General features: G+C 36.2%; 1 pseudogene; it reads right to left on the bottom strand.

Annotated features, from left to right (window-relative positions):
• Positions 1 to 877: 877 nt before the first annotated feature.
• Positions 878 to 4,122, bottom strand: LOC150011469 (phosphatidylinositol N-acetylglucosaminyltransferase subunit P-like; annotated as a pseudogene).
• Between the last annotated feature and the right edge of the window lie 4,612 nt (positions 4,123 to 8,734).

Raw genomic sequence — 8,734 nt, 5'->3', positions numbered from 1 at the left:
TCACTAATTTTTATCAGAATGATAGAAATGACATACATACCAAATGCAAATTCTTACTTCATAACACAATAAATTTTAATGAAATGTTGATAATGCCATTGACACTCTACATTTATAAAGTTCTCTTTATCATGAAATAACTTGGGAAAAAACCTTGTCAGACAAAACTTTTTGGGCTGTTTTAATTAAATAGGACTCCCAACATTCTCTTTTCCAAAATCATTTTTATTTTTAGCAGTTTTTATTACCTTAAACATTATATTATATTTAATTGCTTATTTGAACATTTTCTTCCTCTTTCCACTCTAGTTTATACCCCAGGAGAACAGAGACTTTAATTCAATGTTGTGTCTCCAGCACCTAAACCAGTGACTGGAACAGAGGAAGCCTTCAATTGAAATTTGTGGGATTAATGAATTTCTTTCTGCTAGATCTTGTGTAATTGTAATCTCTGTTCTTTTATATAATTCTCATTATAAGCTTTTTAATAATATAGTAATAGTGGAAAAATACTTAAATAATGCTTTCTAGATGCTAACAAATATTGTCAGGATTTCACTCAAATACTTAGTTTAATTCTCATAGGACATATATAGTATTCTCATTTTATAGAGGAGGCACAGAGAAGTTAAATGATATGCTCAAAGTCATTTATCTAGAGTTGTGGAAACCTGATTTTTGTTATTGTAATGCAGTGTTTTATTTATTCTTCCATTAATAACTAATATTTGAGAACATTTACAATATTAATGAAACTTAATCTAAGAGACGTTAATTACATTTTAAAAAATATTTCAATACAATGTATTAATAAGAGATAATTGTGATCAAAATTATTATGTTGAAAACAAATATTTGATGTTAGTCTATGTATGATTTAGTTTTTAGTGTAAAATTACTTGACTGTCAGAAAGAACGTTTGATTTACTTCACTAATAGAAATATCTCTTAATGCTGGGATGATCTCTTCTTGGTATTTCTTCTTCTGATGATTTTTAGCATAGTTACCTGTGATTGTATGAATTAAGTTGAATGGAGAGGTGTTCATCAAGTTTATTACAAAAACAAGTATCTACCTGACTACTATGGTAATGAGGAGGTAGGTGGGCAATGCAACAGTCCAATACTTTTGAGGCTAATAGGGTAAGACTAACTGGGAGCTTTAAAAAAGAACAAAATCAGCCCTGGCTGGTGTTGCTCAATGTATTGAATGCTGGCCTGTGAACCAAAGGGTTGTCTGTTTGATTTCCGTCAGGGCACGTGCCTGGGTTGAGGGCTGGGTCCCCAGTTGGGGGCACACAAGAGGCAACCACACATTGATGTTTCTTTCTCCGTCCCTTCCCCTTGCTCTAAAAGTGAACAAAAATCGTTTTATTAAATAAGGACAAAATCATAGATCACTCTCTCTGAAATTGGCGACAGTGAATTTTTCACTATTTTTCTTGTGAATTCACACAATCTGCACACACACACTAGCCTCCAACCTCATGTGTGCGTGCACATGCACATACCGAAACTGAATTTTAACATAGTTAGTGTGGTTCTAGTTTTCATTCTGATAACTATTATGTTACAGGCCTTTATATACTTTTCAAATTATTTCTTAATTACAGTTGACATATACAATATTATATTAGTTTCAAGTACACAGTATAGTGAATACAGGCCTTTACATTTTTATATTACATATAAGATGGCTAAGACTGAACACATTGAATGGAAACTATACTGTTTCCTTATATATGTTTTATATTCATGCTGTATTTATATTTATCATTGATTAAAATGTCATAATCAGTGACTGCTATAATATATTATCATAGAAAATATAGAAAAATATTACAGAAATGTGTTTAAAATTAGCCATACCTAGAGTTATTAAATAGCAGAGAGTTAGAGATAATGGCAACCTTAAATGTCACCCATTTTCAATTGCCTTTTTACAAATGAGAAACTGAGGTTCAGACAGGTAAAGTGACAGTTTGTGGTCATTTAGAACATTACTTATCATTCCAGTTTGAGGTCCTTTGTCCTGGGCAGAATGCTTTCAGATGAAGAGTTCAGAGGGTATAATTTTTCTGCTCCCACACTTCCTGCTTGCTTTTTACTATGACAAATAGATGCTATGGTGAGAAGCACCACATAAATAGTAAATTAAACAAAATAAACCATGGGAAGGGCCATGGTCTCTTCACCCCATGTTTCATGATTAAGCTATGCATCCTGGAGGCTTTTCAGAAATGACAAGCAAATCTATTTCACCATCATTTATCAACATGTTTTCAGATTTTAAGATTATCAAACTTATTATATTAGCTACTACTGTGTTATTTATTTTAATAGAGAAATGAATTCTACTTGCAGTAGTATTTTCTATTTTTCTTTAGCATGAAATATATGACAAAAGTAGATGTAAGATACACATTTACTATGCATATGTCAGATTTTATAATGAACACTATTTTTCATTCATTCACTCAGAAGATATTTATCGCCTTCCTGCTAATGTCAAGTACTCTTGTTCTATGTACTGGGTATAGATTGGTGAACAAATGAGGCAAATATATAGTTTACTATCAGGAAAAATAAAATAGGATTGAGGGGAACGAGAAAATACTTTTGATAAGGTGGTCTGAGCAAGCTCCTTTGAAGAGGTGATACACAACAGAGTTGGCTGGATTAAGGGACTGATCTGTAAGGGCACCTGGGAAAAGTGTATAGAGTATATTAGAAATGAGAACAAGCTCTCCCAGTTTGAGAAATGGCAGGAGGGTCAGTGGGACCCCATGGAGAGGGAGAGCAGGAGAACGAAGGGAGACAGTCATTGAGGTTGTCCTGGAGCCCAGCTGGAGAGAGCCTTGTAGACCATTCTAAGAATTTAGGGGTTTGTTATAAAGTAGAAGTAGTCCATTTTGGTTCAATAGTAGGCAGAGTTAGATTAACCTGGCTTCAAACTTTGCAAGGGAGTATAATGTGCAAGAAAGGATTCCATCAGCAAACCAAAACTAATGAAAAGTTCCTGATGGCAGAAAACAAATGGCCGCTGATTGATAAAGAAACCTGTAAAGCGAAGCAGATGTGATCTCCTACACAGATATAAGAAAAGAAGAAACAAACAAAACATTTCTAACATTTGCAGCAATAGCAAATAGTCACATGAAGGAGCTCCTGTATCAGAATCAACAAATACAAAGAAAAATACAGTATTCCCTCACTTATCGTGGGTATTACATTTCAGACCCCCCATGAAGTAGGAACTTACATTTATTCTACACTCTTAAACCTATGTAACTTTAACCACATACGTATACAGTACCGCAAAATCCCACGATCTAGTGAAAAATCTGCGATAAATAATCAAATATAATATTCTTAAAAATCCCGTGATACAGTGAGGCCGCGATAAGTGAGCTGTGATATAGTGAGGGACTACTGGAGACCACAGATATTAACAAATGCTTTCAGATCATGTGAGGGAATTGGTCCCTACCCTCTTGGACTGCCTGTGTATTCAGCATAGCTGACACTGATTGTTTTTACCTGAAGCTAAAACTTTAAGACCTTATGTCTAAATAAAGTGGGATTACAACTCCTAGAATCTGGATCTGAGAGAAATGCTAAGGGGAAATTAAGACATGTCAAAGCTGTCACAAGAGATATAACGGAGGAGAAAGAAAATATGCCAAGAGACCTGGGCATAGAATACACCCTCCAATGTCAGCATAAAACCCTCCTTATGTAGAACATTGTAAGGGATTAGCTGCGTTGCCTCCTCCTTGCCCATATATCCTGGAGGGGGCCTTTCTCTTTTTAAAAATATTTTATTTATTTATTTTTAGATTGAGTGGAAAGAAGGGAAAAAGAGAGTGAGAGAGAGAGAAATATCAATGTGTGAAAGAAACATCTGATCAGTTGCCTCTTGCATGCTCTCAACCAGGGACCTGGCTCACAACCCAGGCATGTACGGTGACCCGGAATGGAACCGGTGACCTCACTACGGTTTGTGGTACAATGCCCTCCCCACTGAGCCACACCAGTCAGGGTTTCAGGGTGTCTTGATTTCCAACATACATCATCTATTTACACAAAGCTCTCAGGCAGCCACCCATCCATCACTCTGAGGGATAGTCAGAAAGTGAGGGATGAAGGAAATGCTAAAATATTTCAGAGAAAAACAAATAATAAGGCAGGGTAATTAAATTAACATCAAACTTCTCATCAGCAATCCTTTCTGCTAGAAGATAATGAAATAATGTCTTCAAAATTGTAATGGAAAATTGATTGTGAGTCTATTTTTACATTCCAAATTGTTAATTATTGATTAATGCAAAACAAAAGCTCTTGTTTATAAGGAAGGACCAAAAATCAAAAAACAAACAAAAAAACACCTCTTCACTTATTTCTCTATATTAAAACAATGGTAAGAAAAGATCTATTAAAGCAGAATAATAAAGAATCTTCAGAAAGAAGATGATATGGTGTATAAGGAGATTGACAAGTTAATATGTCCAGAAAAATCTAATATGGTAGAAAAAATGGAATTTCTATTTCTAACACGTTCCCAGGTGACGTTAATGCTGTAGGTCAGGGGGACTATGCTTTGAGGACCATTGAATTAGGCCATGTTCTCCAGCCACCACTACCTTCAACCTTTCTGAATCACTCACTTGTGTAACCTAGCTGGCCACTATTTAAGTTTGTGTTTCCTGCTTTACATCTGACTTGCAATCATTTTTCTAATTCATAGGCAGAATTTTTCATTTGGAAAAAGCCTATCTTTCACAAGAGGAACTACTAAATATGTGGTCATATTGGAGCATATGGTGTAAAAGTAGTCTTTGTTTTTTAGAGGCATTTTTATTAACAGAATAAAGTTACTAAAAAGGATAAAAATACTCCATTGATTTTCTTTTAGGTATCCTGGCTTCTTTTCCCTTAAAGCTGTTGTATGTCAGGCTGGAATTGCAGATACACTTGGATTTATCCTCCTACTAGCAATTGTGCTGTGGGTGGTAACAGACTACATTCGTTTATGCCTCAGCTTCCCTAACCACAGAAATGAAGATGGAATACTAATTATACCTCTCTCTTAATGATATTAGTAAGGATGAACTGAGCTGATGATGCCCACAGAGCTCTTAGCTGAGTGCACAGTACCCAGCATGGTAACCATGAATTTGGTGATTCTGATAAAGGTCACATTGTCTAATCTCAATTTTTTTTTTTTTTTGGCATTAGGTGTATTAGCAAATGTTCGTTTTTACAACAATAGTATTACCAAGTGTTATTAAACTTGTTTTGTATAAAAGAATTCCTGAGTTCCTTCCCTTGCCAGAGGCAGATTTCACACTGAAGTGGGTAATTTCAATAATGGTGGGGAACTCCATTACATACAAATACTATAATAGTATTGCATAACAAGAATACAAATGTGCAAAGAATCTGGAAAAATAGGAAATATCAGTACTAGCAAACAGAGGTTGGCATAAAGCAATAAAAATAAAGTTGGTGACTGCTATTTTGCATAACTGAAACTAAACTTGATGAACAGCCAAATTTCTCTCTATTTGACTATTTTTGGCAGGAAAGTTCTCGAGAAAGCAAACCTGCTGGTAAGCCTCGCAGGTGGTCAGTAATTGGCTGGGATAGTTCAATGATGATACCAGACATTAGAATAATTAGTAATACCTAGATGTTTTGATTGTTTTCTAGGCACAGATAAGTTGTGTGAAAAGAAATTGTGAAAAAATACAGGAAGTGGGCAGGAACACACAGAAGAGGAAGACATATCTGAAGTATCTGAGTTGACAGTGCATAAATGTGCTCCATTCTAACATGGGGCCATGAACTCTCAGTTTTTCTTTATCCTCCCTTTTGTTGAGACTAGCAATTTATAAGACGTAGGGAATATGCTAAATAGTGCTATCATTAGAGCACACTTCTTAAGTACCTTTAAAAGCACTTTCAGTCTCACTATGCATGTAAGTCTTTGAATAAAGATGCTACATTGGCTTCTATATGACATTTTGTAAAACAAAAGTAACAATAATAAGAGTCACCTTAGTATTTGCTCATTTTCCCATACTATGGTGTTTAGAAAAGATACATTTCAAGTTTATTCAGCAAAATATTAATGTTTAGGGCTATAGCAATGTGATTATCTGGGTTGTGTTAAATAATGAAAGCACACACTATTCTGGGGATATTTTCCTTTTTCCAGATCTGAATAGTTCTTTAGCAGGGCATAAAGATGATAAGAATCATTTTGTGAGTAATTTACTCACACTTTGGGAAATTTTGATGAAGCCAAGCATTCATTTTTACCCACTGCTGAACATAGATTGTAAACGAGGAGCTCCCTATTAGATGCATTGAAACAAAAAGCAGATAAAAACACTAGTCTAGGTATAGAAGACCTGGATTGAGCCTTGGCTCTACTAGTTAATATGTGTGACTTCAGTAAGTTACTTTATCTCTACAGACCTTAGTTTCTCATCAATGAAATGAGGCTTATTTTTTAAGTGATTATTAAAGACCCTTTGAGTGATAACATTTTTGATAATTGAGGACAACAATTATTTTCAACAAGATTTCATCAATTATTTCCAACACATTGCTCATATGTAACAATGATTTAGGGAATATTTCTATTTGCAATTCTAACTTAAAAGAACAGAATTATCTTAAAATGACAGCAAATGATAATAGTTTTCATCAAGGAATAGCTCTTCCACCATTTAAAATAGTAAATAGGGCAGAGATTGTGGTTTTAAAAAAAAAAAACAAAACTACAAAATCCTTACCCACTGTCCTTGCTTACTAACCTAGTATACAGAATGATTGCTCCCAGTTTAGTCTTTTTTATCTTCATCGGCTGGTCATAGGGGACTTCTGGGAGCCTCAGGTGCAGACTGAACGAGACCCTGGCAGTGGGGCACAAGTAGGCCCACTGAGGTTCCCACCCCTTGCTTGTGCTTTCAAGGCTAAGCCTTGCGGTTACTATTTCAAACTGCCTATCGCCACCTTTTGTGGGTTTTGAAATAAATTTAGTGGGTTACAACCATATTTGAAAATAAAATAGAATAAAAAATGTCATAGTACACTACATTAGTAAAGGTATATTTAATTTTACAAAGCATTTTTCAAATATACGTATATCAGTATTTATGTAGGGGAATGGTACAGAGGATGGCAATATTTCTTAATGTGGATCGTAGTTCAAACAGTTTGAAAAACACTTCCTAATGATTAAATGGCACTGAGCACATCTGAGTTAGTGACTAAATAAATACAAGGTCGGATAGTCGTCGTCGGCAGCCGTCCGTCTCGAGAGACGATGGTGTAGCTTCTTAAGAGTCTATCTGCACCGCCGAGAATGGCTGTGCAGTCCGACTTGGGAGTGACATGGTATCTGTCTCCTCCCGTGTTGAATCGACATCTTGCGATGACGCTGGAGTGTCCTCTCCAGTGAAGCTGAAGCTACAGAGCCTGGGCAGGGTGATATGGAGGGTCTGCTGTTGCCCATGCAGCAGACCCCCCCTCTCTTCGCAGCTGAAGGGTCCAAGGGAAAGACGGAGTCAATACAGCTTGGCTTCAGGTGCGCCGCAGGAGTTGCCGGTGTTGACTACAACGTCAAACCGCCTTAGGGACTCCGGCTCCGGATTTTCTGTCGGGGTTTACTCCCTTAGCCTTTCCCCTGAAGAGGTATGCCGCAAGGCAGCGGAGGTTTTTTGGAGTCAGAGTTTTCCTTCTCTGATGTGCCCTGACTGGAAGATCGAACCAGCGACACTTAGCTCGCAGGCCGACGCTCAATCCACTGAGCCAAACCAGCCAGGGTAAGGTCAGATAGTATCTAATTGATAATGGACAATTTGAGTCCCACACTTCCGTGATTCACACCTGGACCTGGTAGAAAGCCAGGAATGCCTTCTTGAAAGAAATACACTTATTTGCCATAAAAGGGTCTGTTTTATTGAGAGCTGCAAGGGACACTGATTCTTTTAGAGGGCTTGCTACAGTCTGTACAGCATCCCACTTAGCAAACTTTGAGTGTCATTGTACTTGCTGGTCATAAGGACTTAGTTTTGAAATCATTTGTATTGCAGGGTGGCTAATGGAGAATCTTCTCATGCACTGAGCACCACTGAAAGCTGGCAGCTTTTTGGGCCACCTGGAAATAGGGTCAAAGCAGGACACCAAATGTGGTAGAAACTGCCTCCAGACTCTAAATGTCCTCACGAATAAAGTTTTCTTTTCCCAGTTTTTCTGTGTCCTTGTGTTTTAAACATGTTTCTTATAAACAGTGAATAAGTGAAATTTTTAATACCCTATTTTAATTGCTTCCTTTTAAAAGGCAAATGTATATGCTTTTCTATATTTGCATATTTTAATTTTTACCATCTTATTTTGTGTTTTTATTCATTTCTTGAATATCACTTTTATTTGTTGATCAATATTGAATGAAATCTGTGTTAGTCTACTCAGCAAACTATGGGAATCAGGGTTTTCTAGTAAGTGCATCATTGTTGGCAAATTCAAACTGATCTAAAGTTATATTTTTTAATGCTTAGTTAATTACCCTAAAATTTTATTTCCATACATATTGTTGAAATTTAATACACTATATCAAAAGGGTTCTGTAGTTTTCTTGTGTGGGCATTTGTCCCCCAGGGAATAAATTTGGATTTGACTCTCAAGGGCATATTGTATATTGATCAAATGAGAGGTAGGAACT

Source organism: Furipterus horrens, unplaced genomic scaffold (genome assembly GCF_987537825.1).
Source record: "Furipterus horrens unplaced genomic scaffold, mFurHor1.1.pri manual_scaffold_4, whole genome shotgun sequence".
Lineage (NCBI taxonomy): Eukaryota > Metazoa > Chordata > Mammalia > Chiroptera > Furipteridae > Furipterus > Furipterus horrens.
Note: the sequence above shows the minus strand (reverse complement) of the source record. Positions and strands in the feature narration are given on the sequence as shown.